The sequence below is a fragment of the Leuresthes tenuis genome, unplaced genomic scaffold (assembly GCF_036924035.1).
Source record: "Leuresthes tenuis unplaced genomic scaffold, fLeuTen1.0.hap1 SCAF_1, whole genome shotgun sequence".
Classification (NCBI taxonomy): Eukaryota; Metazoa; Chordata; class Actinopteri; order Atheriniformes; family Atherinopsidae; genus Leuresthes; species Leuresthes tenuis.
This window is the reverse complement of record NW_027325355.1, coordinates 1,105,451-1,132,620: the sequence shown is the minus strand read 5'-3', so window position 1 is coordinate 1,132,620 and position 27,170 is coordinate 1,105,451. Positions and strand designations below refer to the sequence as shown.

Sequence of the window (27,170 nt, the reverse complement as noted above, 5' to 3'; positions counted from 1 at the left end):
CAGAGAAGGATGTAGGAGAGGCTTCCTATAAAAAAGAGCTGACAATGGTCATAGATATTGAGGGGCCAGAGAAGGTGACAATTATTAACCTTCTGAGGACGATACGCATGCTGTGCGGAGGAATTCTGGGGTGTAGGCCCTTGGGGCCAACATCCTATGAAATCACTCTAAGCAACGAAATAGCAAGAGACAAATTAATGGATGGCTTCAAGATGGGAGCAATGGTGGTAACGGGGAGGAAACTGGTAAATGATGAACTGATCGTCTCTTTTCTAAATTTGCCAGCATATGTTTCGGATCAGGAGATCTTGGAGAAATTGCGAGGATGGGGAGTGGAAGCAGTATCCAAAATAAAGAGGAGAATGTGGCCTGGAACATCGATTGTGGATGGCACAAGGTTTGTCAGGGTGAGATTCACAGATGCAGTACAGTCTCTGCCATACTCTGCAAAATTCAACACGGCCAACGGACACCACTTCTTCAGGGTCATACACGATAGACAGGTAAAGGTATGCCGATTATGTTTGCAGCCGGGACATATTGTCCGAGAATGCCCAGAATTTGTGTGCCACAAATGTGGTGGTCAAGGGCACTATGCCAGGGAGTGTGTTGAGGGAGGAGAGCGATGTATAGTCTGCTGCAACCCGTTAACAAACTGTGTGTGTGCTAGTGCAAGTGAGGAGGATGGACAAGACTCAACGGGAGATGAAGAATCTGATGGGCTGGGGGAGGTGGATCTGGAGGTTAGTGAGCCTCAGGGAGTGAAAATTACCCCAGACTCTCTGATATATTCCGCTGGGCAGGCTCCAGAAGTTGGGGGGACTCGAAAAATGGGTCCTGCCTGCGATCTGGCGGGGGGAGCCCGAAAAATGGGCTCTACCCTGGATACCAAGGACCAGGCTGTGGAGCTGGCACAGGGAGGGGCTCAGGTAAGCTCACATACTAAATATAGAGGCGAAAAAACAAGTGAAGAATATGCAACCGACTCAGTGGCTACTTCGAATAGAAGTGAACGGAGGCAGCAAACGCCCGAGCTGGGGAGTGAGCCCCTCCCAGATACATGTTTATCGCCTATGGGCCCAAGCGAAACCCCCCCCAGCTCAAGCTTGGAGATGGATCGCCAGCTACTGACGGCAAGAAAAAGGGCACCTTTGGAGAGAGTCGGTCAAAAAGTGCGGAAAAAACTAAAATGAAGGGTTTGGCCAGATAAGTAGACTGTACATCTCCCTTTTCCTTATGCTCACTATCTTTTCACAAAATGTGGCGGGGCTGAGGAACGAAAAGAGGATGGAGGAGTTCTTCCTGAGTGTAGATTGTGATATAGTTGTGTTGCAAGAAACTAACTGGGATGGTGATATACTAGCAAAAATAGAGAAATTATGGGTAGGCAGCATTTATATCTCAAATGGAGTAAATAAATGTTGTGGGGTGGCTGTATTAATAAAAAATAGCAAGTTATTTAAAGATATAAAAGAAATACATAGAGATGACCAGGGTAGGCAATTAATATTAGACCTAAATTATAAAAATAATATTATTAGACTGATAAATAGCTATGCCCCCAACATTGAAACGGAGAGAAAGAGGTATTTTGAAAATCTAAAGGGATTCATAAGCACCAACACGATCCTAATAGGAGATTTGAATGTGGCACTCTCACGACTAGATGTCTCGGCGGCAAATGTTTTTAAAAATGACAGCAGCAGAAGAGCTTTATTGAATATAATGAATGAAAATGATCTAATTGATATCTGGAGATTATTAAATAAAGACAAGGTAGCTTTTTCAAGGAAGAGCGTAATCAAAGGAATATTGAAGCAAACTAGAATAGATCTATGCTTAATAAGTAGAAATATTGTTCAATGGATAAATACAATTGATTATGGAAGCAGCCATATTAGTGACCATGGTCCGATCATTTTAACGTTGAAGGACCGCCAAGTCACAAATAAGTTTAATCTATGGTGCTTAAATAATAGTTTACTTGAAGATAGTAAATATATAAATATCATTAATAAACAACTAGATTATATAAATGAAGAAGTGGACATAATACAGGAACCTTTAGAATGGTGGGAACACGTTAAAACAAGATTGAAAACAAAAACGATTCATTACTGTATCAATAAGAAGTGGGAAGAAAATAGGGTAGAGAGGCAACTGAAGAAGGACATAAATAAAGAACAGGTAAGGTTGGATGATGATCCCAGCCGGGATACATACAAACTGTCTCTCTTGATGAAGCGCCTGGACGATTTGGGCAGGAGGAAATGTCAAGGGGCTTGCGTAAGGGCAAGGGTGCAGCATTGGGTGGAGGGGGAAAAATCGACAGCATTCTTCTTGGGATTGGAGAAGAGAAACAAAAATAGGTCCATAATAACTTCCTTACTGAATGACCAAGAGGTGGAGGTGTGCGAGGAGGGAGACATGATGGAGGTCAGTCGGCTGTTTTATCAAAGACTCTTTAGCTCTGACACACTAGATAGAACTCACGCGGATCATCTGTTCTCACTAATTAAAAACAAATTAACTAAGGAAGAAGCCCAGATAACTGACAATAAAATATTCAAATTAGAAGTTGAGGGGGCAATAATGTCATTAGGGAACAACAAGAGTCCGGGACGGGATGGGATGACAACTGAATTCTATAAAACTTTCAGTGATAAATTGGTACCGATTCTGACGAAAATCTATACAGAAATAACGGAAAATAAAAACATAGTTATACCTAGAACATTTAATGAGGGAATAATTAAATTAATATATAAAAATAACGGAGATAGAAATAACTTGAATAATTATAGACCGATAAGCTTGTTAAATACGGATTATAAAATATTTATGAAAATACTGGCTAATAGAATCAAACCCATAATGCCACATATAATAAATAAAAACCAGGCCTACAGTGTACCGAGTCGGACAATATATGACACCATACTGACCGCAAAGGAGACGCTAAGGCTCCTGCAGGAGAGTGGCGGGTATTTCCTGAACCTGGACTTCGAGAAGGCATTCGATAGAGTCGAGCATGAGTACCTTTGGGGGGTCTTGAAGGCCTTTGGGTTCGGGAACAGATTCGTCGGCTGGGTGCGGACCCTCTACAATTCGGCAACGAGTAGGGTAAGTCTGAATGGAAACCTGACGGACCCCGTCCGGCTGTGGCGATCGGTGAGACAGGGGTGTCCGCTCTCCTCTCTGCTGTTCACCTTGGCTGTGGAGCCGCTAGCCTGTTTAATAGATGGGGACCCTGATGTCCGGGGGGTTCTCTCCTCCGGAGGAGGACAGATAAAGCTCCTCCAGTTCGCTGACGACACTACGTTGGTAGCAGCCGACCCCAAGAGCCTAACTCTGGCTCTGGGGTTGGTGGATTTCTTCTGCAAAGCGACTGGAGGCAAGCTGAATCTGTCCAAATCTGGCTTGCTGTGCTGCGGAGCCGCGGCCGCTCCGCCGCAGCTCTCCCAGGTATGTTTGATAGATGGCCCCTTCAAGTTTTTGGGAGTGTACCTGGGGGTGGACGAGCAGCTTGCGGCGGAGAGATCATGGTCTGCGGTCACAGGGAGGATAGAGAACACCTTAAGCCTCTGGAGGATGAGGGCCCTCGGGCATAGGGGAAGAGTGGTTGTCGCCAACGCGCTGGCGGTTACTAAGCTTTACCATACCCTGCATGTCCATGCCGCGCCGCGGAGTGTGTTGACCGCCCTGAACCGGTCATTCAATAATTTCATCTGGAAAGGTAAGAGAATCATGGTGTCGCATAACACTCTCATTGGTGGTAAGAAAAACGGCGGTCTCAACCTCGTGGACATAGACACGAAACGACTGGCTTTTAGATTGCGACTGCTAACAAAACTCTTCAATAATCCGGACCTGCATCTTTGGCATGAAGCTTTAGGGCGGTCAATAAACTCCTGCGGGCGGCATGGCATGTTTAACCTATGTCAAGTTCTCCCATCAACGAGCCTCTGTCACCTTGATCCTTTCTGGGCTGAGGTGATGGAGGCTTGGCAGGCATTCCGACCAGGTCTGGACGGTAAGATTCAACATCTCGGACAGCTTTTGCGGCAGCCGCTCTTCCACAACCCAGATCTGCAGCAGGCAGGGCGGCCATTTAGGTGCGCGGCTCTGGAGAGAGGAGGAGTCGACACCTTTGGGACTGTCTTGGATCGGCACGGCAGGTTGGATCTGGTTCGTGTTGAGAATACTCTAAGAAAAGAAAACATCATACATAGGAAAGAGGTGGTGAGGAGGGTGTGCGCCCAGCTGGCAGAGAATGTACCTCCAGACTGGCTGCTCGTCCTCGGCTCTGTGGTGCGGTCATCAAGACTGGTAAGTGGGCCAACCTTTGTCTGTAATTATGGGGATAGAGTTTTAAATTTTGGGGAATTGAACACGAAACAAATATATAACTTGTTTCTGCGCAAAATTGTAAAAGCACCAGCTGCTACTAGACAGTGGAGGATGATTTTTGAGCATATAACGACAAAGACAATCTGGAAGACAATAGCTAGCCCGTTAATTCCACCCTCGGTCTTTAACACCGATTTCAAAATGAGGCACAGGATAATGTATACAGCAATTATTCTCCATCAAATCAACAAAAACAGGTGGTCCAGGGACTGTCCGGCGTGTGAATCCCATCCGGAGACGATACAGCACATCTTCCTGGAGTGTCCAGCTTCGAGGAGCTTTCGCGACCACCTGTGGGCACTAATCACTGAGAAATGTAACCTCCGACCAGTGGGAACATTAAGGGACCAAATGCAGCTCTTCGGGCTCTTCACCCAAACACCCAGCAATGTTAATTCAGTCTTGGTAAATTTCTTACTTTCAGTTGCTAAACACGCCTTGTACATTTGCAGGTGCGATCTATTGTTTGAAAAAAAGAAAAACAATTCTTGGTCCCTTTTTGTTGGTCTGGTGGAATGGTATTTAAGATCTCTCTTTATGGTTAAAAGGGAGGTATTCATGGAGTCGTTTCTCCCGAATAACAGTTTTGTTGTAGTTGACAATGGAGATCTAAGTTTGAATTTTTGAATATCGTGTGACAGTGTTGTAAAACTACCTTTTTGTATTTTTCTAATAAATAAAAAAAAAAAAAAAAAAAAAACATGCCCGACCACGTCTGATCTCGGAAGCCAAGCAGGGTTGAGCCTGCTTAGTACTTGGATGGGAGACTACTTGGGAATACCAGGTGCTGTAAGCTTCTTCTCTTCTCTCTACCACCTGCATGTCTTTTGTTGCAACGTCTGATCATCCTGTGACACATGAGGAAGTTGGTCATCTTCAGCAGCTGCTGCTTCTTTGTTGTTAGACACGAAGTGATCTGAGAGTCTCAGTTTCAGCTGCAGAGAATGATCACATCAGGGAAGAAGATGTGCCCATAACAAGTGAGCCTTTCTCGGAAATTATCTGGTTACATAGAGGAAGTGTATGATTCCAGTACTTATATAATGCACATTTGTCACAGAAATTGTTCCTTACGGCCACACCACCCTGAATTTGCCCAACCTCGTGTGATCTCGGAAGCCAAACAGGGTTGAGCCTGCTTAGTACTTGGATGGGAGACTGCTTGGGAATACCAGGTGCTGTAAGCTTCTTCTCTTTTCTCTACCACCTGCATGTCTTTTGTTGCAACGTCTGATCACCCTGTGACACATGAGGAAGATGGTCATCTTCAGCTGCTGCTGCTTTGTTGGCAGACACGAAGTGATCTGAGAGTCTCAGTTTCAGTTGCAGAGAATGATCACATCAGAGAAGATGATTTGCCCGCTACACATAAGCCTTTCTCGGCAATTATCTGGTTGCATAGAGGAACCGTATGATTCCAGTACCTATATAATGCACATTTGTCAGAGACATTGTTGCTTACGGCCACACCACCCTGAATAAGCCCGACCTTGTCTGATCTCGGACGCCAAGCAGGGTTGTACCTGGTTAGTACTTGGATGGGAGACAGCTTGGGAATACCATGTGCTGTAAGCTTTTTCTCTTCTCTCTACCACCTGCATGTCTTTTGTTGCAACGTCTGATCACCCTGTGACACGTGAAGAAGTTGGTCATCTTCAGCTGCTGCTGCTTTGTTGGAAGACACGAAGTGATCTGAGAGTCTCAGTTTCAGCTGAAGAGAATAATCACGTCAGGGAAGAAGATGTGCCAGCTACACATCAGCCGTTCTCATCAATTATCTGGTTACATAGAGGAACCGTATGATTCCTGTACTTATATAATGCACATTTGTCACAGACATTGTTACTTACGGCCACACCACCCTGAATTTGCCTGACCTCGTCTGATCTCGGAAGCCAAGCAGTGTTGGGCCTGTTTAGTACTTGGGTGGGAGACAGCTTGGGAATACCAGGTGCTGTAAGCTTTTTCTCTTCTCTCTACCACCTGCATGTGTTTTGTTGCAACGTCTGATCACCCTGTGACACATGAGGAAGTTGGTCATCTTCAGCTGCTGCTGCTGTGTTGGCAGACACAAAGTGATCTGAGAGTCTCAGTTTCAGCTGAAGAGAATGATCACATCAGAGAAGATGATATGCCCACTACACATCAGCCTTTCTCGGCAATTATCTGGTTTCATAGAGGAAGTGTATGATTCCAGTACCTATATAATTCACATTTGTAACAAATATTGTTGCTTACCGCCACACCACCCTGAATAAGCCCCACCTTGTCTTAACCTGGAAGCCAAGCAGGGTTGGGACTGGTTTGTACTTCAATGGGAGACTGCTTGGGAATACCAGGTGCTGTAAGCTTTTTCTCTTCTCTCTACCACCTGCATGTCTTTTGTTGCAACATCTGATCACCCTGTGACACATGAGGAAGTTTGTCATCTTCAGCTTCTGCTACTTTGTTGGCAGACACGAAGTGATCTGAGAGTCTCAGTTTCAGCTGCAGAGAATAATCACATCAGGGAAGAAGATGTGCCCACTACAAGTCAGCCTTTCTCGGCAATTATCTGGTTACATAGAGGAACCGTATGATTCCAGTACCTATATAATGCACATTTGTCACAGACCATGTCGCTTACGGCCACACCACCCTGAATATAATATGCCCGACCTCGTCCGATCTCGGAAGCCAAGCGGGGTTGTGCCTGGTTAGTACTTGGGTGGGAGACTGCTTGGGAATACCAGGTGCTGTAAGCTTTTTCTCTTCTCTCTACCACCTGCATGTCTTTTGTTGCAACTTCTGATCACCCTGTGACACATGAGGAAGTTGGTCATCTTCAGCTGCTGCTGCTTTGTTGGCAGACACGAAGTGATCTGAGAGTCTCAGTTTCAGCTGCAGAGAATAATCACATCAGGGAAGAAGATGTGCCCACTACAAGTCAGCCTTTCTCGGCAATTATCTGGTTACATAGAGGAACCGTATGATTCCAGTACCTATATAATGCACATTTGTCACAGACCATGTTGCTTACGGCCACACCACCCTGAACATGTCTGATCTCGGAAGCCAAGGAGGGTTGGGCCTGGTTAGTACTTAAATGGGAGACCGCTTGGGAATACCAGGAGCTGTAAGCTTTTTGTCTTCTCTCGACCACCTGCATGTCTTTTGTTGCAACGTCTGATCCCCCTGTGACACATGAGGAAGTTGGTCATCTTCAGCTGCTGCTGCTTTGTTGGCAGACACGAAGTGATCTGAGAGTCTCAGTTTAAGCTGCAGAGAATAATCACATCAGGGAAGAAGATGTGCCCATAACAAGTCAGCCTTTCTCATCAATTATCTGGTTACATAGAGGAACCGTATGATTCCAGTACCTATATAATGCACATTTGTCACAGAGATTGTCGCTTACGGCCACACCACCCTGAACATGCCTGACCTCGTCTGATCTCGGAAGCCAAGCACGGTTGGCCTGGTTAGTACTTGGGTGGGAGACTGCTTGGGAATACCAGGTGCTGTAAGCTTTATCTCTTCTCTGGACCACCTGAATGTCTTTTGTTGCAACGTCTGATCACCCTGTGACACATGAGGAAGTTGGTCATCTTCAGCTTCTGCTGCTTTGTTGGCAGACACGAAGTGATCTGAGAGTCTCAGTTTCAGCTGCAGAGAATAATCACGTCAGGGAAGAAGATGTGCCCACTACACATAAGCCTTTCTCTGCAATTATCTGGTTACATAGAGGAACCGTATGATTCCAGTACCTATATAATGCACATTTGTCACAGAGATTGTCGCTTACGGCCACACCACCCTGAATATAATATGCCCGACCTCGTCCGATCTCGGAAGCCAAGCGGGGTTGTGCCTGGTTAGTACTTGGGTGGGAGACTGCTTGGGAATACCAGGTGCTGTAAGCTTTTTCTCTTCTCTCTACCACCTGCATGTCTTTTGTTGCAACGTCTGATCACCCTGTGACACATGAGGAAGTTGGTCATCTTCAGCTGCTGCTGCTTTGTTGGCAGACACAAAGTGATCTGAGAGTCTCAGTTTCAGCTGCAGAGAATAATCACATCAGGCAAGAAGATGTGCCCACTACAAGTCAGCCTTTCTCGGCAATTATCTGGTTACATAGAGGAACCGTATGATTCCAGTACCTATATAATGCACATTTGTCACAGACCATGTTGCTTACGGCCACACCACCCTGAACATGCCCGACCTCGTCTGATCTCGGAAGCCAAGGAGGGTTGGGCCTGGTTAGTACTTAAATGGGAGACCGCTTGGGAATACCAGGAGCTGTAAGCTTTTTGTCTTCTCTCGACCACCTGCATGTCTTTTGTTGCAACGTCTGATCCCCCTATGACACATGAGGAAGTTGGTCATCTTCAGCTTCTGCTGCTTTGTTGGCAGACACGAAGTGATCTGAGAGTCTCAGTTTCAGCTGCAGAGAATAATCACATCAGGGAAGAAGATGTGCCCATAACAAGTCAGCCTTTCTCATCAATTATCTGGTTACATAGAGGAATTGTATGATTCCAGTACCTATATAATGCACATTTGTCACAGAAATTGTTCCTTACGGCTACACCACCCTGAATAAGCCCGACCTCGTCTGATCTCGGAAGCCAAGGAGGGTTGGGCCTGGTTAGTACTTTAATGGGAGACTGCTTGGGAATACCAGGTGCTGTAAGCATATTCTCTTCTCTCTACAACCTGCATGTCTTTTGTTGCAACGTCTGATCACCCTGTGACACATGAGAAAGTTGGCCATCTTCAGCTGCTGCTGCTTTGTTGGAAGACACGAAGTGATCTGAGAGTCTCAGTTTCAGCTGAAGAGAATAATCACGTCAGGGAAGAAGATGTGCCAACTACACATCAGCCTTTCTCAGCAATTATCTGGTTACATAGAGGAACCGTATGATTCCAGTACTTATATAATGCACATTTTTCACAGACATTGTTACTTACGGCCACACCACCCTGAATATGCCCGACCTCGACTGATCTCGGAACCCAAGCAGGGTTGGGCCTGGTTAGTACTTGAATGGGAGACCCCTTGGGAATGCGAGGTGCTGTAAGCTTTTTCTCTTCTCTCTACCACCTGCATGTATTTTGTTGCAAGGTCTGATCGCCCTCTGACACATGAGGAAGTTGGTCATCTTCAGCTGCTGCTGCTTTGTTGGCAGACACGAAGTGATCTGAGAGTCTCATTTTCAGCTGGAGAGAATAATCACGTCAGGGAAGAAGATGTGCCCACTATTTATCAGCCTTTCTCTGCAATTATCTGGTTATATAGAGGAAACGTATGATTCCAGTACCTATACAATTTACATTTGTCACAGACATTGTTGCTTACGGCCACACCACCCTGAATATGCCCGACCTCGTCTGATCTCGGAAGCCAAGCAGGGTTGTGCCTGGTTAGTACTTGGATGGGAGACAGCTTGGGATTATCAGGTGCTGTAAGCTTCTTCTCTTCTCTCTACCACCTGCATGTCTTTTGTTGCAACGTCTGATCACCCTGTGACACATGAGGAAGTTGGTCATCTTCAGCTGCTGCTGCTTTGTTGGCAGACACAAAGTGATCTGAGAGTCTCATTTTCAGCTGGAGAAAATTATCACGTCAGGGAACAAGATGTGCCCACTATATATCAGACTTTTTCGGCAATTATCTTGTTACATAGAGGAACCATATGATTCCATTGCCTATATAATGCACATTTGTCACAGAGATTGTTGCTTACGGCCAAACCACCCTGAATATGCCCAATCTCGTGTGATCTCAGAAGCCAAGGAGGGTTGGGCCTGGTTAGTACTTTGATGAGAGACCGCTTGGGAATACCAGGTGCTGTAAGCTTTTTCTCTTCTCTCTACCACCTGCATGTATTTTGTTGCAAGGTCTGATCGCCCTCTGACACATGAGGAAGTTGGTCATCTTCAGCTGCTGCTGCTTTGTTGGCAGACACGAAGTGATCTGAGAGTCTCAGTTTCAGCTGAAGAGAATAATCACGTCAAGGAAGAAGATGTGCCCACTACACATCAGCCTTTCTCAGCAATTATCTGGGTGCATAGAGGAACCGTATGATTCCAGTACCTATATAATGCACATTTGTCAGAGACATTGTTGCTTACGGCCACACAACCCTGAACATGCCCGACCTCGTCTGATCTCGGAAGCCAAGCACAGTTGGGCCTGGTTTGTACTTGGATGGAAGACCTCTTGGGAATACGAGGTGCTGTAAGCTTTTTCTCTTCTCTCTACCACCTGCATGTCTTTTGTTGCAACGTCTGATCACCCTGTGACACATGAGGAAGTTGGTCATCTTCAGCTTCTGCTGCTTTGTTGGCAGACACGAAGTGATCTGAGAGTCTCAGTTTCAGCTCGAGAGAATAATCACGTCAGGGAAGAAGATGTGCCCACTACTTATCAGCTTTTCTCGGCAATTATCTGGTTACATAGAGGAACTGTATGATTCCAGTACCTTTATAATGCACATTTGTCACAGTTGTGGTTAATTACGGCCACACCACCCTGAAAATGCCTGACCACGTCTGATCTCGGAAGCCAAGCAGGTTTTGGCCTGGTTAGTACTTGGATGGTAAACTCTCTGGGAATACCAGGTGCTGTAAGCTTTTTCTCTTCTCTCTACCACCTGCATGTCTTTTGTTGCAACGTCTGATCACCCTGTGACACATGAGGAAGTTGGTCATCTTCAGCTACTGCTGCTTTGTTGGCAGACACAAAGTGATCTGAGAGTCTCAGTTTCAGCTGCAGAGAATAATCACGTCAGGGAAGAAGATGTGCCCACTACAAGTCAGCCTTTCTCGGAAATGATCTGGTTGCATAGAGGAACCGTATGATTCCAGTACCTATATAATGCACATTTGTCAGAGACATTGTTGCTTACGGCCACACCACCCTGAACATGCCCGACCTCGTCTGATCTCGGAAGCCAAGGAGTGTTGGGCGTGGTTAGTACTTGGATGGAAGACCTCTTGGGAATACCAGGTGCTGTAAGCTTTTTCTCTTCTCACGACCACCTGCATGTCTTTTGTTGCAACGTCTGATCACCCTGTGACACATGAGGAAGTTGGTCATTTTCAGCTGCTGCTGCTTTGTTGGCAGACACGAAGTGATCTGAGAGTCTCAGTTTCAGCTGCAGAGAATGATCACATGAGGGAAGAAGATTTGCCCACTACAAGTCTGCCTTTCTCGGCAATTATCTGGTTACATAGAGGAACCGTATGATTCCAGTACCTATATAATGCACATTTGTCACAGACATTGTTGCTTACGGCCACACCACCCTGAACATGCCCGACCTCGTCTGATCTCGGTAGCTAAGGAGGGTTGGGCCTGGTTAGTACTTAAATGGGAGACAGCTTGGGAATACCAGGAGCTGTAAGCTTTTTGTCTTCTCTCGACCACCTGCATGTCTTTTGTTGCAACGTCTGATCACCCTGTGACACATGAGGAAGTTGGTCATCTTCAGCTGCTGCTGCTTCTTTGTTGGCAGACACGAAGTGATCTGAGAGTCTCAATTTCAGCTGCAGAGAATAATCACATCAGGGAAGAAGATGTGCCCACTACAAGTCAGCCTTTCTCGGCAATTATCTGGTTACATAGAGGAAGTGTATGATTCCAGTACCTATATAATGCACATTTGTCACAGATATTGTTGCTTACGGCCACACCACCCTGAATAAGCTCGACCTCGTCTGATCTTGGAAGTCAAGCAGGTTTGGGCCTGGTTAGTACTTAGATGGGAGACTGCTTGGGAATACCAGGTGCTGTAAGCTTTTTCTCTTCTCTCTACCACCTGCATGTCTTTTGTTGCAACGTCTGATCACCCTTTGACACATGAGGAAGTTGGTCATCTTCAGCTGCTGCTGCTTTGTTGGCAGACACAAAGTGATCTGAGACTCTAATTTTCAGCTGGAGAGAATTATCACGTCAGGGAAGAAGATGTGCCCACTACATATCAGCCTTTCTCGGCAATTATCTGGTTACATAGAGGAAGTGTATGATTCCATTGCCTATATAATGCACATTTGTCACGGAGATTGTTACTTACGGCCAAACCACCCTGAATATGTCTGACCTTGTCTGATCTTGGAACCCAAGCAGGGTTGGACCTGGTTAGTACTTGAATGGGAGACCCCTTGGGAATGCCAGGTGCTTTAAGCTTTTTCTCTTCTCTCTACCACCTGCATGTATTTTGTTGCAAGGTCTGATCGCCCTGTGACACATGAGGAAGTTGGTCATCTTCAGCTGCTGCTGCTTTGTTGGCAGACACGAAGTGATCTGAGAGTCTCAATTTCAGCTGCAGAGAATAATCACGTCAGGGAAGAAGATGTGCCCACTACAAGTTAGCCTTTCTTGGCAATTATCTGGTTGCATAGAGGAACCGTATGATTCCAGTACCTCTATAATGCACATTTGTCACAGACATTGTTACTTACGGCCACACCACCCTGAATATGCCCAACCTCGTGTGATCTCGGAAGCAAAACAGGGTTGAGCCTGCTTAGTACTTGGATGGGAGACTGCTTCGGAATACCAGGTGCTGTAAGCTTCTTCTCTTCTCTCTACCACCTGCATGTCTTTTGTTGCAACGTCTGATCACCCTGTGACACATGAGGAAGTTGGTCATCTTCAGCAGCTGCTGCTTTTTTGGCAGACACGAAGTGATCTGAGAGTCTCAGTTTCAGCTGTAGAGAATAATCACATCAGGGAAGAAGATGTGCCCACTACAAGTTAGCCTTTCTTGGCAATTATCTGGTTGCATAGAGGGACCGTATGATTCCAGTACCTATATAATGCACATTTGTCACAGACATTGTTACTTACGGCCACACCACCCTGAATATGCCCAACCTCGTGTGATCTCGGAAGCCAAACAGGGTTGAGCCTGCTTAGTACTTGGATGGGAGACTGCTTGGGAATACCAGGTGCTGTAAGCTTCTTCTCTTCTCTCTACCACCTGCATGTCTTTTGTTGCAACGTCTGATCACCCTGTGACACATGAGGAAGATGGTCATCTTCAGCTGCTGCTGCTTTGTTGGCAGACACGAAGTGATCTGAGAGTCTCAGTTTCAGTTGCAGAGAATGATCACATCAGAGAAGATGATTTGCCCGCTACACATAAGCCTTTCTCGGCAATTATCTGGTTGCATAGAGGAACCGTATGATTCCAGTACCTATATAATGCACATTTGTCAGAGACATTGTTGCTTACGGCCACACCACCCTGAATAAGCCCGACCTCGTCTGATCTCGGACGCCAAGCAGGGTTGTACCTGGTTAGTACTTGGATGGGAGACAGCTTGGTAATACCAGGTGCTGTAAGCTTTTTCTCTTCTCTCTACCACCTGCATGTCTTTTGTTGCAACGTCTGATCACCCTGTGACACGTGAAGAAGTTGGTCATCTTCAGCTGCTGCTGCTTTGTTGGAAGACACGAAGTGATCTGAGAGTCTCAGTTTCAGCTGAAGAGAATAATCACGTCAGGGAAGAAGATGTGCCCACTACACATCAGCCGTTCTCATCAATTATCTGGTTACATAGAGGAACCGTATGATTCCTGTACTTATATAATGCACATTTGTCACAGACATTGTTACTTACGGCCACACCACCCTGAATTTACCTGATCTCGGAAGCCAAGCAGTGTTGGGCCTGGTTAGTACTTGGGTGGGAGACCGCTTGGGAATACCAGGTGCTGTAAGCTTTTTCTCTTCTCTCTACCACCTGCATGTGTTTTGTTGCAACGTCTGATCACCCTGTGACACATGAGGAAGTTGGTCATCTTCAGCTGCTGCTGCTTTGTTGGCAGACACGAAGTGATCTGAGAGTCTCAGTTTCAGCTGAAGAGAATGATCACATCAGAGAAGATGATATGCCCACTACACATCAGCCTTTCTCGGCAATTATCTGGTTTCATAGAGGAAGTGTATGATTCCAGTACCTATATAATTCACATTTGTAACAAATATTGTTGCTTACCGCCACACCACCCTGAATAAGCCCCACCTTGTCTTATCCTGGAAGCCAAGCAGGGTTGGGTCTGGTTTGTACTTCAATGGGAGACTGCTTGGGAATACCAGGTGCTGTAAGCTTTTTCTCTTCTCTCTACCACCTGCATGTCTTTTGTTGCAACATCTGATCACCCTGTGACACATGAGGAAGTTTGTCATCTTCAGCTTCTGCTACTTTGTTGGCAGACACGAAGTGATCTGAGAGTCTCAGTTTCAACTGAAGAGAATAATCACGTCAGGGAAGAAGATGTGCCCACTACACATAAGCCTTTCTCTGCAATTATCTGGTTACATAGAGGAACCGTATGATTCCAGTACCTATATAATGCACATTTGTCACAGACATTGTCGCTTACGGCCACACCACCCTGAACATGCCTGACCTCGTCTGATCTCGGAAGCCAAGCACGGTTGGCCTGGTTAGTACTTGGGTGGGAGACTGCTTGGGAATACCAGGTGCTGTAAGCTTTATCTCTTCTCTGGACCACCTGAATGTCTTTTGTTGCAACGTCTGATCTCCCTGTGACACATGAGGAAGTTGGTCATCTTCAGCTTCTGCTGCTTTGTTGGCAGACACGAAGTGATCTGAGAGTCTCAGTTTCAGCTGCAGAGAATAATCACGTCAGGGAAGAAGATGTGCCCACTACACATAAGCCTTTCTCTGCAATTATCTGGTTACATAGAGGAACCGTATGATTCCAGTACCTATATAATGCACATTTGTCACAGAGATTGTCGCTTACGGCCACACCACCCTGAATATAATATGCCCGACCTCGTCCGATCTCGGAAGCCAAGCGGGGTTGTGCCTGGTTAGTACTTGGGTGGGAGACTGCTTGGGAATACCAGGTGCTGTAAGCTTTTTCTCTTTTCTCTACCACCTGCATGTCTTTTGTTGCAACGTCTGATCACCCTGTGACACATGAGGAAGATGGTCATCTTCAGCTGCTGCTGCTTTGTTGGCAGACACGAAGTGATCTGAGAGTCTCAGTTTCAGTTGCAGAGAATGATCACATCAGAGAAGATGATTTGCCCGCTACACATAAGCCTTTCTCGGCAATTATCTGGTTGCATAGAGGAACCGTATGATTCCAGTACCTATATAATGCACATTTGTCAGAGACATTGTTGCTTACGGCCACACCACCCTGAATAAGCCCGACCTTGTCTGATCTCGGACGCCAAGCAGGGTTGTACCTGGTTAGTACTTGGATGGGAGACAGCTTGGGAATACCATGTGCTGTAAGCTTTTTCTCTTCTCTCTACCACCTGCATGTCTTTTGTTGCAACGTCTGATCACCCTGTGACACGTGAAGAAGTTGGTCATCTTCAGCTGCTGCTGCTTTGTTGGAAGACACGAAGTGATCTGAGAGTCTCAGTTTCAGCTGAAGAGAATAATCACGTCAGGGAAGAAGATGTGCCCACTACACATCAGCCGTTCTCATCAATTATCTGGTTACATAGAGGAACCGTATGATTCCTGTACTTATATAATGCACATTTGTCACAGACATTGTTACTTACGGCCACACCACCCTGAATTTGCCTGACCTCGTCTGATCTCGGAAGCCAAGCAGTGTTGGGCCTGTTTAGTACTTGGGTGGGAGACAGCTTGGGAATACCAGGTGCTGTAAGCTTTTTCTCTTCTCTCTACCACCTGCATGTGTTTTGTTGCAACGTCTGATCACCCTGTGACACATGAGGAAGTTGGTCATCTTCAGCTGCTGCTGCTGTGTTGGCAGACACAAAGTGATCTGAGAGTCTCAGTTTCAGCTGAAGAGAATGATCACATCAGAGAAGATGATATGCCCACTACACATCAGCCTTTCTCGGCAATTATCTGGTTTCATAGAGGAAGTGTATGATTCCAGTACCTATATAATTCACATTTGTAACAAATATTGTTGCTTACCGCCACACCACCCTGAATAAGCCCCACCTTGTCTTAACCTGGAAGCCAAGCAGGGTTGGGACTGGTTTGTACTTCAATGGGAGACTGCTTGGGAATACCAGGTGCTGTAAGCTTTTTCTCTTCTCTCTACCACCTGCATGTCTTTTGTTGCAACATCTGATCACCCTGTGACACATGAGGAAGTTTGTCATCTTCAGCTTCTGCTACTTTGTTGGCAGACACGAAGTGATCTGAGAGTCTCAGTTTCAGCTGCAGAGAATAATCACATCAGGGAAGAAGATGTGCCCACTACAAGTCAGCCTTTCTCGGCAATTATCTGGTTACATAGAGGAACCGTATGATTCCAGTACCTATATAATGCACATTTGTCACAGACCATGTCGCTTACGGCCACACCACCCTGAATATAATATGCCCGACCTCGTCCGATCTCGGAAGCCAAGCGGGGTTGTGCCTGGTTAGTACTTGGGTGGGAGACTGCTTGGGAATACCAGGTGCTGTAAGCTTTTTCTCTTCTCTCTACCACCTGCATGTCTTTTGTTGCAACTTCTGATCACCCTGTGACACATGAGGAAGTTGGTCATCTTCAGCTGCTGCTGCTTTGTTGGCAGACACGAAGTGATCTGAGAGTCTCAGTTTCAGCTGCAGAGAATAATCACATCAGGGAAGAAGATGTGCCCACTACAAGTCAGCCTTTCTCGGCAATTATCTGGTTACATAGAGGAACCGTATGATTCCAGTACCTATATAATGCACATTTGTCACAGACCATGTTGCTTACGGCCACACCACCCTGAACATGTCTGATCTCGGAAGCCAAGGAGGGTTGGGCCTGGTTAGTACTTAAATGGGAGACCGCTTGGGAATACCAGGAGCTGTAAGCTTTTTGTCTTCTCTCGACCACCTGCATGTCTTTTGTTGCAACGTCTGATCCCCCTGTGACACATGAGGAAGTTGGTCATCTTCAGCTGCTGCTGCTTTGTTGGCAGACACGAAGTGATCTGAGAGTCTCAGTTTAAGCTGCAGAGAATAATCACATCAGGGAAGAAGATGTGCCCATAACAAGTCAGCCTTTCTCATCAATTATCTGGTTACATAGAGGAACCGTATGATTCCAGTACCTATATAATGCACATTTGTCACAGAGATTGTCGCTTACGGCCACACCACCCTGAACATGCCTGACCTCGTCTGATCTCGGAAGCCAAGCACGGTTGGCCTGGTTAGTACTTGGGTGGGAGACTGCTTGGGAATACCAGGTGCTGTAAGCTTTATCTCTTCTCTGGACCACCTGAATGTCTTTTGTTGCAACGTCTGATCACCCTGTGACACATGAGGAAGTTGGTCATCTTCAGCTTCTGCTGCTTTGTTGGCAGACACGAAGTGATCTGAGAGTCTCAGTTTCAGCTGCAGAGAATAATCACGTCAGGGAAGAAGATGTGCCCACTACACATAAGCCTTTCTCTGCAATTATCTGGTTACATAGAGGAACCGTATGATTCCAGTACCTATATAATGCACATTTGTCACAGAGATTGTCGCTTACGGCCACACCACCCTGAATATAATATGCCCGACCTCGTCCGATCTCGGAAGCCAAGCGGGGTTGTGCCTGGTTAGTACTTGGGTGGGAGACTGCTTGGGAATACCAGGTGCTGTAAGCTTTTTCTCTTCTCTCTACCACCTGCATGTCTTTTGTTGCAACGTCTGATCACCCTGTGACACATGAGGAAGTTGGTCATCTTCAGCTGCTGCTGCTTTGTTGGCAGACACAAAGTGATCTGAGAGTCTCAGTTTCAGCTGCAGAGAATAATCACATCAGGCAAGAAGATGTGCCCACTACAAGTCAGCCTTTCTCGGCAATTATCTGGTTACATAGAGGAACCGTATGATTCCAGTACCTATATAATGCACATTTGTCACAGACCATGTTGCTTACGGCCACACCACCCTGAACATGCCCGACCTCGTCTGATCTCGGAAGCCAAGGAGGGTTGGGCCTGGTTAGTACTTAAATGGGAGACCGCTTGGGAATACCAGGAGCTGTAAGCTTTTTGTCTTCTCTCGACCACCTGCATGTCTTTTGTTGCAACGTCTGATCCCCCTATGACACATGAGGAAGTTGGTCATCTTCAGCTTCTGCTGCTTTGTTGGCAGACACGAAGTGATCTGAGAGTCTCAGTTTCAGCTGCAGAGAATAATCACATCAGGGAAGAAGATGTGCCCATAACAAGTCAGCCTTTCTCATCAATTATCTGGTTACATAGAGGAATTGTATGATTCCAGTACCTATATAATGCACATTTGTCACAGAAATTGTTCCTTACGGCTACACCACCCTGAATAAGCCCGACCTCGTCTGATCTCGGAAGCCAAGGAGGGTTGGGCCTGGTTAGTACTTTAATGGGAGACTGCTTGGGAATACCAGGTGCTGTAAGCATATTCTCTTCTCTCTACAACCTGCATGTCTTTTGTTGCAACGTCTGATCACCCTGTGACACATGAGAAAGTTGGCCATCTTCAGCTGCTGCTGCTTTGTTGGAAGACACGAAGTGATCTGAGAGTCTCAGTTTCAGCTGAAGAGAATAATCACGTCAGGGAAGAAGATGTGCCAACTACACATCAGCCTTTCTCAGCAATTATCTGGTTACATAGAGGAACCGTATGATTCCAGTACTTATATAATGCACATTTTTCACAGACATTGTTACTTACGGCCACACCACCCTGAATATGCCCGACCTCGACTGATCTCGGAACCCAAGCAGGGTTGGGCCTGGTTAGTACTTGAATGGGAGACCCCTTGGGAATGCCAGGTGCTGTAAGCTTTTTCTCTTCTCTCTACCACCTGCATGTATTTTGTTGCAACGTCTGATCACCCTGTGACACATGAGGAAGTTGGTCATCTTCAGCTGCTGCTGCTGTGTTGGCAGACACAAAGTGATCTGAGAGTCTCAGTTTCAGCTGAAGAGAATGATCACATCAGAGAAGATGATATGCCCACTACACATCAGCCTTTCTCGGCAATTATCTGGTTTCATAGAGGAAGTGTATGATTCCAGTACCTATATAATTCACATTTGTAACAAATATTGTTGCTTACCGCCACACCACCCTGAATAAGCCCCACCTTGTCTTAACCTGGAAGCCAAGCAGGGTTGGGACTGGTTTGTACTTCAATGGGAGACTGCTTGGGAATACCAGGTGCTGTAAGCTTTTTCTCTTCTCTCTACCACCTGCATGTCTTTTGTTGCAACATCTGATCACCCTGTGACACATGAGGAAGTTTGTCATCTTCAGCTTCTGCTACTTTGTTGGCAGACACGAAGTGATCTGAGAGTCTCAGTTTCAGCTGCAGAGAATAATCACATCAGGGAAGAAGATGTGCCCACTACAAGTCAGCCTTTCTCGGCAATTATCTGGTTACATAGAGGAACCGTATGATTCCAGTACCTATATAATGCACATTTGTCACAGACCATGTCGCTTACGGCCACACCACCCTGAATATAATATGCCCGACCTCGTCCGATCTCGGAAGCCAAGCGGGGTTGTGCCTGGTTAGTACTTGGGTGGGAGACTGCTTGGGAATACCAGGTGCTGTAAGCTTTTTCTCTTCTCTCTACCACCTGCATGTCTTTTGTTGCAACTTCTGATCACCCTGTGACACATGAGGAAGTTGGTCATCTTCAGCTGCTGCTGCTTTGTTGGCAGACACGAAGTGATCTGAGAGTCTCAGTTTCAGCTGCAGAGAATAATCACATCAGGGAAGAAGATGTGCCCACTACAAGTCAGCCTTTCTCGGCAATTATCTGGTTACATAGAGGAACCGTATGATTCCAGTACCTATATAATGCACATTTGTCACAGACCATGTTGCTTACGGCCACACCACCCTGAACATGTCTGATCTCGGAAGCCAAGGAGGGTTGGGCCTGGTTAGTACTTAAATGGGAGACCGCTTGGGAATACCAGGAGCTGTAAGCTTTTTGTCTTCTCTCGACCACCTGCATGTCTTTTGTTGCAACGTCTGATCCCCCTGTGACACATGAGGAAGTTGGTCATCTTCAGCTGCTGCTGCTTTGTTGGCAGACACGAAGTGATCTGAGAGTCTCAGTTTAAGCTGCAGAGAATAATCACATCAGGGAAGAAGATGTGCCCATAACAAGTCAGCCTTTCTCATCAATTATCTGGTTACATAGAGGAACCGTATGATTCCAGTACCTATATAATGCACATTTGTCACAGAGATTGTCGCTTACGGCCACACCACCCTGAACATGCCTGACCTCGTCTGATCTCGGAAGCCAAGCACGGTTGGCCTGGTTAGTACTTGGGTGGGAGACTGCTTGGGAATACCAGGTGCTGTAAGCTTTATCTCTTCTCTGGACCACCTGAATGTCTTTTGTTGCAACGTCTGATCACCCTGTGACACATGAGGAAGTTGGTCATCTTCAGCTTCTGCTGCTTTGTTGGCAGACACGAAGTGATCTGAGAGTCTCAGTTTCAGCTGCAGAGAATAATCACGTCAGGGAAGAAGATGTGCCCACTACACATAAGCCTTTCTCTGCAATTATCTGGTTACATAGAGGAACCGTATGATTCCAGTACCTATATAATGCACATTTGTCACAGAGATTGTCGCTTACGGCCACACCACCCTGAATATAATATGCCCGACCTCGTCCGATCTCGGAAGCCAAGCGGGGTTGTGCCTGGTTAGTACTTGGGTGGGAGACTGCTTGGGAATACCAGGTGCTGTAAGCTTTTTCTCTTCTCTCTACCACCTGCATGTCTTTTGTTGCAACGTCTGATCACCCTGTGACACATGAGGAAGTTGGTCATCTTCAGCTGCTGCTGCTTTGTTGGCAGACACAAAGTGATCTGAGAGTCTCAGTTTCAGCTGCAGAGAATAATCACATCAGGCAAGAAGATGTGCCCACTACAAGTCAGCCTTTCTCGGCAATTATCTGGTTACATAGAGGAACCGTATGATTCCAGTACCTATATAATGCACATTTGTCACAGACCATGTTGCTTACGGCCACACCACCCTGAACATGCCCGACCTCGTCTGATCTCGGAAGCCAAGGAGGGTTGGGCCTGGTTAGTACTTAAATGGGAGACCGCTTGGGAATACCAGGAGCTGTAAGCTTTTTGTCTTCTCTCGACCACCTGCATGTCTTTTGTTGCAACGTCTGATCCCCCTATGACACATGAGGAAGTTGGTCATCTTCAGCTTCTGCTGCTTTGTTGGCAGACACGAAGTGATCTGAGAGTCTCAGTTTCAGCTGCAGAGAATAATCACATCAGGGAAGAAGATGTGCCCATAACAAGTCAGCCTTTCTCATCAATTATCTGGTTACATAGAGGAATTGTATGATTCCAGTACCTATATAATGCACATTTGTCACAGAAATTGTTCCTTACGGCTACACCACCCTGAATAAGCCCGACCTCGTCTGATCTCGGAAGCCAAGGAGGGTTGGGCCTGGTTAGTACTTTAATGGGAGACTGCTTGGGAATACCAGGTGCTGTAAGCATATTCTCTTCTCTCTACAACCTGCATGTCTTTTGTTGCAACGTCTGATCACCCTGTGACACATGAGAAAGTTGGCCATCTTCAGCTGCTGCTGCTTTGTTGGAAGACACGAAGTGATCTGAGAGTCTCAGTTTCAGCTGAAGAGAATAATCACGTCAGGGAAGAAGATGTGCCAACTACACATCAGCCTTTCTCAGCAATTATCTGGTTACATAGAGGAACCGTATGATTCCAGTACTTATATAATGCACATTTTTCACAGACATTGTTACTTACGGCCACACCACCCTGAATATGCCCGACCTCGACTGATCTCGGAACCCAAGCAGGGTTGGGCCTGGTTAGTACTTGAATGGGAGACCCCTTGGGAATGCCAGGTGCTGTAAGCTTTTTCTCTTCTCTCTACCACCTGCATGTATTTTGTTGCAAGGTCTGATCGCCCTCTGACACATGAGGAAGTTGGTCATCTTCAGCTGCTGCTGCTTTGTTGGCAGACACGAAGTGATCTGAGAGTCTCATTTTCAGCTGGAGAGAATAATCACGTCAGGGAAGAAGATGTGCCCACTATTTATCAGCCTTTCTCTGCAATTATCTGGTTATATAGAGGAAACGTATGATTCCAGTACCTATACAATTTACATTTGTCACAGACATTGTTGCTTACGGCCACACCACCCTGAATATGCCCGACCTCGTCTGATCTCGGAAGCCAAGCAGGGTTGTGCCTGGTTAGTACTTGGATGGGAGACAGCTTGGGATTATCAGGTGCTGTAAGCTTCTTCTCTTCTCTCTACCACCTGCATGTCTTTTGTTGCAACGTCTGATCACCCTGTGACACATGAGGAAGTTGGTCATCTTCAGCTGCTGCTGCTTTGTTGGCAGACACAAAGTGATCTGAGAGTCTCATTTTCAGCTGGAGAAAATTATCACGTCAGGGAACAAGATGTGCCCACTATATATCAGACTTTTTCGGCAATTATCTTGTTACATAGAGGAACCATATGATTCCATTGCCTATATAATGCACATTTGTCACAGAGATTGTTGCTTACGGCCAAACCACCCTGAATATGCCCAATCTCGTGTGATCTCAGAAGCCAAGGAGGGTTGGGCCTGGTTAGTACTTTGATGAGAGACCGCTTGGGAATACCAGGTGCTGTAAGCTTTTTCTCTTCTCTCTACCACCTGCATGTATTTTGTTGCAAGGTCTGATCGCCCTCTGACACATGAGGAAGTTGGTCATCTTCAGCTGCTGCTGCTTTGTTGGCAGACACAGAGTGATCTGAGAGTCTCAGTTTCAGCTGAAGAGAATAATCACGTCAAGGAAGAAGATGTGCCCACTACACATCAGCCTTTCTCAGCAATTATCTGGGTGCATAGAGGAACCGTATGATTCCAGTACCTATATAATGCACATTTGTCAGAGACATTGTTGCTTACGGCCACACAACCCTGAACATGCCCGACCTCGTCTGATCTCGGAAGCCAAGCACAGTTGGGCCTGGTTTGTACTTGGATGGAAGACCTCTTGGGAATACGAGGTGCTGTAAGCTTTTTCTCTTCTCTCTACCACCTGCATGTCTTTTGTTGCAACGTCTGATCACCCTGTGACACATGAGGAAGTTGGTCATCTTCAGCTTCTGCTGCTTTGTTGGCAGACACGAAGTGATCTGAGAGTCTCAGTTTCAGCTCGAGAGAATAATCACGTCAGGGAAGAAGATGTGCCCACTACTTATCAGCTTTTCTCGGCAATTATCTGGTTACATAGAGGAACTGTATGATTCCAGTACCTTTATAATGCACATTTGTCACAGTTGTGGTTAATTACGGCCACACCACCCTGAAAATGCCTGACCACGTCTGATCTCGGAAGCCAAGCAGGTTTTGGCCTGGTTAGTACTTGGATGGTAAACTCTCTGGGAATACCAGGTGCTGTAAGCTTTTTCTCTTCTCTCTACCACCTGCATGTCTTTTGTTGCAACGTCTGATCACCCTGTGACACATGAGGAAGGTGGTCATCTTCAGCTGCTGCTGCTTTGTTGGCAGACACGAAGTGATCTGAGAGTCTCAGTTTCAGCTGCAGAGAATAATCACATCAGGGAAGAAGATGTGCCCACTACAAGTCAGCCTTTCTCGGCAATTATCTGGTTACATAGAGGAACCGTATGATTCCAGTACCTATATAATGCACATTTGTCACAGACCATGTTGCTTACGGCCACACCACCCTGAACATGCCCGACCTCGTCTGATCTCGGAAGCCAAGGAGGGTTGGGCCTGGTTAGTACTTAAATGGGAGACCGCTTGGGAATACCAGGAGCTGTAAGCTTTTTGTCTTCTCTCGACCACCTGCATGTCTTTTGTTGCAACGTCTGATCCCCCTGTGACACATGAGGAAGTTGGTCATCTTCAGCTGCTGCTGCTTTGTTGGCAGACACGAAGTGATCTGAGAGTCTCAGTTTCAGCTGCAGAGAATAATCACATCAGGGAAGAAGATGTGCCCATAACAAGTCAGCCTTTCTCATCAATTATCTGGTTACATAGAGGAATTGTATGATTCCAGTACCTATATAATGCACATTTGTCACAGAAATTGTTCCATACGGCCACACCACCCTGAATAAGCCCGACCTCGTCTGATCTCGGAAGCCAAGGAGGGTTGGGCCTGGTTAGTACTTTAATGGGAGACTGCTTGGGAATACCAGGTGCTGTAAGCATATTCTCTTCTCTCTACAACCTGCATGTCTTTTGTTGCAACGTCTGATCACCCTGTGACACATGAGAAAGTTGGCCATCTTCAGCTGCTGCTGCTTTGTTGGAAGACACGAAGTGATCTGAGAGTCTCAGTTTCAGCTGAAGAGAATAATCACGTCAGGGAAGAAGATGTGCCAACTACACATCAGCCTTTCTCAGCAATTATCTGGTTACATAGAGGAACCGTATGATTCCTGTACTTATATAATGCACATTTGTCAGACACATTGATGCTTACGGCCACACCACCCGGAACATGCCTGACCTCGTCTGATCTCGGAAGCCAAGCAGGGTTGGGCCTGGTTAGTACTTGGATGGGAGACCGCTTGGGAATACCAGGTGCTGTAAGCTTCTTCTCTACTCTCTACCACCTGCATGTATTTTGTTGCAAGGTCTGATCGCCCTGTGACACATGAGGAAGTTGGTCATCTTCAGCTTCTGCTGCTTTGTTGGCAGACACAAAGTGATCTGAGAGTCTCACTTTCAGCTCAAGAGAATAATCACGTCAGGGAAGAAGATGTGCCCACTACTTATCAGCTTTTCTCGGCAATTATCTGGTTACATAGAGGAACTGTATGATTCCAGTACCTATATAATGCACATTTGTCACAGTTATGGTTGCTTACGGCCACACCACCCTGAACATGCCCGACCTCGTCTGATCTCGGAAGCCAAGGAGGGTTGGGCCTGGTTAGTACTTAAATGGGAGACGGCTTGGGAATACCAGGTGCTGTAAGCTTTTTCTCTTCTCTCTACCACCTGCATGTCTTTTGTTGCAACGTCTGATCACCCTGTGACACATGAGGAAGTTGGTCATCTTCAGCTGCTGCTGCTTTGTTGGCAGACACAAAGTGATCTGAGAGTCTCAGTTTCAGCTGCAGAGAATAATCACATCAGGGAAGAAGATGTGCCCACTACAAGTCAGCCTTTCTCGGCAATTATCTGGTTACATAGAGGAACCGTATGATTCCAGTACCTATATAATGCACATTTGTCACAGACCATGTTGCTTACGGCCACACCACCCTGAACATGCCCGATCTCGTCTGATCTCGGAAGCCAAGGAGGGTTGGGCTTGGTTAGTACTTAAATGGGAGACCGCTTGGGAATACCAGGTGCTGTAAGCTTTATCTCTTCTCTGGACCACCTGAATGTCTTTTGTGGCAACGTCTGATCCTCCTGTGACACATGAGGAAGTTGGTCATCTTCAGCTGCTGCTGCTTCTTTGTTGGCAGACACGAAGTGATCTGATAGTCTCAATTTCAGCTGCAGAGAATAATCACATCAGGGAAGAAGATGTGCCCATAACAAGTCAGCCTTTCTCGGCAATTATCTGGTTACATAGAGGAACCGTATGATTCCAGTACCTATATAATGCACATTTGTCACAGAAATTGTTCCTTACGGCCACACCACCCTGAACATGCCCGACCTCGTCTGATCTCGGAAGCCAAGCAGGGTTGAGCCTCCTTAGTACTTGGATGGGAGACTGCTTTGGAATACCAGGTGCCGTAAGCGTTTTCTCTTCTCTCTACAACCTGCATGTCTTTTGTTGCAACGTCTGATCACCCTGTGACACATGAGGAAGTTGGTCATCTTCAGCTGCTGCTGCTTTGTTGGCTGACACAATGTGATCTGAGAGTCTCAGTTTCAGTTGCAGAGAATGATCACATCAGAGAAGATGATATGCCCGCTACACATCAGCCTTTCTCTGCAATTATCTGGGTGCATAGAGGAACTGTATGATTCCAGTACCTTTATAATGCACATTTGTCAAAGTTATGGTTAATTATGGCCACACCACCCTGAAAATGCCTGACCACGTCTGATCTCGGAAGCCAAGCAGGTTTTGGCCTGGTTAGTACTTGGATGGTAGACTCTCTGGGAATACCAGGTGCTGTAAGCTTTTTCTCTTCTCTCTACCACCTGCATGTCTTTTGTTGCAACGTCTGATCACCCTGTGACACATGAGGAAGTTGGTTATCTTCAGCTACTGCTGCTTTGTTGGCAGACACAAAGTGATCTGAGAGTCTCAGTTTCAGCTGCAGAGAATAATCACGTCAGGGAAGAAGATGTTACCACTACACATCAGCCTTTCTCGGAAATGATCTGGTTGCATAGAGGAACCGTATGATTCCAGTACCTATATAATGCACATTTGTCAGAGACATTGTTGCTTACGGCCACACCACCCTGAACATGCCCGACCTCGTCTGATCTCGGAAGCCAAGGAGGGTTGGGCGTGGTTAGTATTTGGATGGAAGACCTCTTGGGAATACCAGGTGCTGTAAGCTTTTTCTCTTCTCTCGACCACCTGCATGTCTTTTGTTGCAACGTCTGATCACCCTGTGACACATGAGAAAGGTGGTCATTTTCAGCTGCTGCTGCTTTGTTGGCAGACACGAAGTGATCTGAGAGTCTCAGTTTCAGCTGCAGAGAATGATCACATGAGGGAAGAAGATTTGCCCACTACAAGTCTGCCTTTCTCGGCAATTATCTGGTTACATAGAGGAACCGTATGATTCCAGTA

General features: G+C 46.3%; 2 non-coding genes and 50 pseudogenes across 2 annotated transcripts; all 52 read left to right on the top strand.

Moving 5' to 3' along the window:
• The first annotated feature begins 5,478 nt into the window (after nt 1-5,478).
• LOC140296236 (5S ribosomal RNA) lies at nt 5,479-5,597 on the top strand (annotated as a pseudogene).
• Nucleotides 5,598-5,866: 269 nt separating this feature from the next.
• Nucleotides 5,867-5,985, top strand: LOC140296606 (5S ribosomal RNA; annotated as a pseudogene).
• A 269-nt stretch (nt 5,986-6,254) lies between these two features.
• Nucleotides 6,255-6,373, top strand: LOC140291784 (5S ribosomal RNA; annotated as a pseudogene).
• A 657-nt stretch (nt 6,374-7,030) lies between these two features.
• On the top strand, nt 7,031-7,154 carry LOC140270679 (5S ribosomal RNA; annotated as a pseudogene).
• A 269-nt stretch (nt 7,155-7,423) lies between these two features.
• On the top strand, nt 7,424-7,532 carry LOC140296712 (5S ribosomal RNA; annotated as a pseudogene).
• Nucleotides 7,533-7,801: 269 nt separating this feature from the next.
• On the top strand, nt 7,802-7,919 carry LOC140289520 (5S ribosomal RNA; annotated as a pseudogene).
• Nucleotides 7,920-8,188: 269 nt separating this feature from the next.
• On the top strand, nt 8,189-8,312 carry LOC140270672 (5S ribosomal RNA; annotated as a pseudogene).
• A 269-nt stretch (nt 8,313-8,581) lies between these two features.
• LOC140300573 (5S ribosomal RNA) lies at nt 8,582-8,700 on the top strand (annotated as a pseudogene).
• A 269-nt stretch (nt 8,701-8,969) lies between these two features.
• Nucleotides 8,970-9,088, top strand: LOC140289844 (5S ribosomal RNA; annotated as a pseudogene).
• A 269-nt stretch (nt 9,089-9,357) lies between these two features.
• Nucleotides 9,358-9,476, top strand: LOC140288276 (5S ribosomal RNA; annotated as a pseudogene).
• Nucleotides 9,477-9,745: 269 nt separating this feature from the next.
• LOC140290226 (5S ribosomal RNA) lies at nt 9,746-9,864 on the top strand (annotated as a pseudogene).
• Nucleotides 9,865-10,133: 269 nt separating this feature from the next.
• LOC140290764 (5S ribosomal RNA) lies at nt 10,134-10,252 on the top strand (annotated as a pseudogene).
• A 269-nt stretch (nt 10,253-10,521) lies between these two features.
• LOC140293998 (5S ribosomal RNA) lies at nt 10,522-10,640 on the top strand (annotated as a pseudogene).
• Nucleotides 10,641-10,909: 269 nt separating this feature from the next.
• Nucleotides 10,910-11,028, top strand: LOC140296214 (5S ribosomal RNA; annotated as a pseudogene).
• A 269-nt stretch (nt 11,029-11,297) lies between these two features.
• On the top strand, nt 11,298-11,416 carry LOC140282606 (5S ribosomal RNA; annotated as a pseudogene).
• A 269-nt stretch (nt 11,417-11,685) lies between these two features.
• LOC140283463 (5S ribosomal RNA) lies at nt 11,686-11,804 on the top strand (annotated as a pseudogene).
• Nucleotides 11,805-12,076: 272 nt separating this feature from the next.
• Nucleotides 12,077-12,195, top strand: LOC140268624 (5S ribosomal RNA; annotated as a pseudogene).
• A 269-nt stretch (nt 12,196-12,464) lies between these two features.
• Nucleotides 12,465-12,583, top strand: LOC140297103 (5S ribosomal RNA; annotated as a pseudogene).
• Nucleotides 12,584-12,852: 269 nt separating this feature from the next.
• On the top strand, nt 12,853-12,971 carry LOC140296321 (5S ribosomal RNA; annotated as a pseudogene).
• A 269-nt stretch (nt 12,972-13,240) lies between these two features.
• LOC140294516 (5S ribosomal RNA) lies at nt 13,241-13,359 on the top strand (annotated as a pseudogene).
• A 269-nt stretch (nt 13,360-13,628) lies between these two features.
• LOC140295164 (5S ribosomal RNA) lies at nt 13,629-13,747 on the top strand (annotated as a pseudogene).
• Nucleotides 13,748-14,016: 269 nt separating this feature from the next.
• LOC140293092 (5S ribosomal RNA) lies at nt 14,017-14,125 on the top strand (annotated as a pseudogene).
• A 657-nt stretch (nt 14,126-14,782) lies between these two features.
• LOC140289519 (5S ribosomal RNA) lies at nt 14,783-14,900 on the top strand (annotated as a pseudogene).
• Nucleotides 14,901-15,169: 269 nt separating this feature from the next.
• On the top strand, nt 15,170-15,293 carry LOC140270667 (5S ribosomal RNA; annotated as a pseudogene).
• A 269-nt stretch (nt 15,294-15,562) lies between these two features.
• On the top strand, nt 15,563-15,681 carry LOC140296604 (5S ribosomal RNA; annotated as a pseudogene).
• A 269-nt stretch (nt 15,682-15,950) lies between these two features.
• LOC140291783 (5S ribosomal RNA) lies at nt 15,951-16,069 on the top strand (annotated as a pseudogene).
• A 657-nt stretch (nt 16,070-16,726) lies between these two features.
• LOC140270652 (5S ribosomal RNA) lies at nt 16,727-16,850 on the top strand (annotated as a pseudogene).
• Nucleotides 16,851-17,119: 269 nt separating this feature from the next.
• Nucleotides 17,120-17,228, top strand: LOC140296711 (5S ribosomal RNA; annotated as a pseudogene).
• Nucleotides 17,229-17,497: 269 nt separating this feature from the next.
• Nucleotides 17,498-17,615, top strand: LOC140289518 (5S ribosomal RNA; annotated as a pseudogene).
• Nucleotides 17,616-17,884: 269 nt separating this feature from the next.
• On the top strand, nt 17,885-18,008 carry LOC140270644 (5S ribosomal RNA; annotated as a pseudogene).
• Nucleotides 18,009-18,277: 269 nt separating this feature from the next.
• LOC140300572 (5S ribosomal RNA) lies at nt 18,278-18,396 on the top strand (annotated as a pseudogene).
• A 269-nt stretch (nt 18,397-18,665) lies between these two features.
• LOC140289843 (5S ribosomal RNA) lies at nt 18,666-18,784 on the top strand (annotated as a pseudogene).
• A 269-nt stretch (nt 18,785-19,053) lies between these two features.
• LOC140307314 (5S ribosomal RNA) lies at nt 19,054-19,172 on the top strand (annotated as a pseudogene).
• A 657-nt stretch (nt 19,173-19,829) lies between these two features.
• LOC140270640 (5S ribosomal RNA) lies at nt 19,830-19,953 on the top strand (annotated as a pseudogene).
• A 269-nt stretch (nt 19,954-20,222) lies between these two features.
• On the top strand, nt 20,223-20,331 carry LOC140296710 (5S ribosomal RNA; annotated as a pseudogene).
• A 269-nt stretch (nt 20,332-20,600) lies between these two features.
• LOC140289517 (5S ribosomal RNA) lies at nt 20,601-20,718 on the top strand (annotated as a pseudogene).
• Nucleotides 20,719-20,987: 269 nt separating this feature from the next.
• On the top strand, nt 20,988-21,111 carry LOC140270631 (5S ribosomal RNA; annotated as a pseudogene).
• A 269-nt stretch (nt 21,112-21,380) lies between these two features.
• LOC140300571 (5S ribosomal RNA) lies at nt 21,381-21,499 on the top strand (annotated as a pseudogene).
• A 269-nt stretch (nt 21,500-21,768) lies between these two features.
• LOC140289842 (5S ribosomal RNA) lies at nt 21,769-21,887 on the top strand (annotated as a pseudogene).
• A 269-nt stretch (nt 21,888-22,156) lies between these two features.
• LOC140307308 (5S ribosomal RNA) lies at nt 22,157-22,275 on the top strand (annotated as a pseudogene).
• Nucleotides 22,276-22,544: 269 nt separating this feature from the next.
• Nucleotides 22,545-22,663, top strand: LOC140290224 (5S ribosomal RNA; annotated as a pseudogene).
• A 269-nt stretch (nt 22,664-22,932) lies between these two features.
• LOC140290763 (5S ribosomal RNA) lies at nt 22,933-23,051 on the top strand (annotated as a pseudogene).
• A 269-nt stretch (nt 23,052-23,320) lies between these two features.
• On the top strand, nt 23,321-23,439 carry LOC140293997 (5S ribosomal RNA; annotated as a pseudogene).
• A 269-nt stretch (nt 23,440-23,708) lies between these two features.
• LOC140296213 (5S ribosomal RNA) lies at nt 23,709-23,827 on the top strand (annotated as a pseudogene).
• Nucleotides 23,828-24,096: 269 nt separating this feature from the next.
• LOC140300569 (5S ribosomal RNA) lies at nt 24,097-24,215 on the top strand (annotated as a pseudogene).
• Nucleotides 24,216-24,484: 269 nt separating this feature from the next.
• On the top strand, nt 24,485-24,603 carry LOC140291395 (5S ribosomal RNA; annotated as a pseudogene).
• Nucleotides 24,604-24,872: 269 nt separating this feature from the next.
• On the top strand, nt 24,873-24,991 carry LOC140297789 (5S ribosomal RNA). The gene has a single exon (XR_011913493.1). It is a non-coding gene; the product is annotated as a 5S ribosomal RNA (ribosomal RNA).
• A 269-nt stretch (nt 24,992-25,260) lies between these two features.
• Nucleotides 25,261-25,379, top strand: LOC140312645 (5S ribosomal RNA; annotated as a pseudogene).
• Nucleotides 25,380-25,648: 269 nt separating this feature from the next.
• Nucleotides 25,649-25,767, top strand: LOC140297712 (5S ribosomal RNA). Its single transcript, XR_011913424.1, has one exon. It is a non-coding gene; the product is annotated as a 5S ribosomal RNA (ribosomal RNA).
• A 272-nt stretch (nt 25,768-26,039) lies between these two features.
• LOC140295993 (5S ribosomal RNA) lies at nt 26,040-26,158 on the top strand (annotated as a pseudogene).
• A 269-nt stretch (nt 26,159-26,427) lies between these two features.
• LOC140296115 (5S ribosomal RNA) lies at nt 26,428-26,546 on the top strand (annotated as a pseudogene).
• A 269-nt stretch (nt 26,547-26,815) lies between these two features.
• On the top strand, nt 26,816-26,934 carry LOC140276419 (5S ribosomal RNA; annotated as a pseudogene).
• Nucleotides 26,935-27,170: the final 236 nt, after the last annotated feature.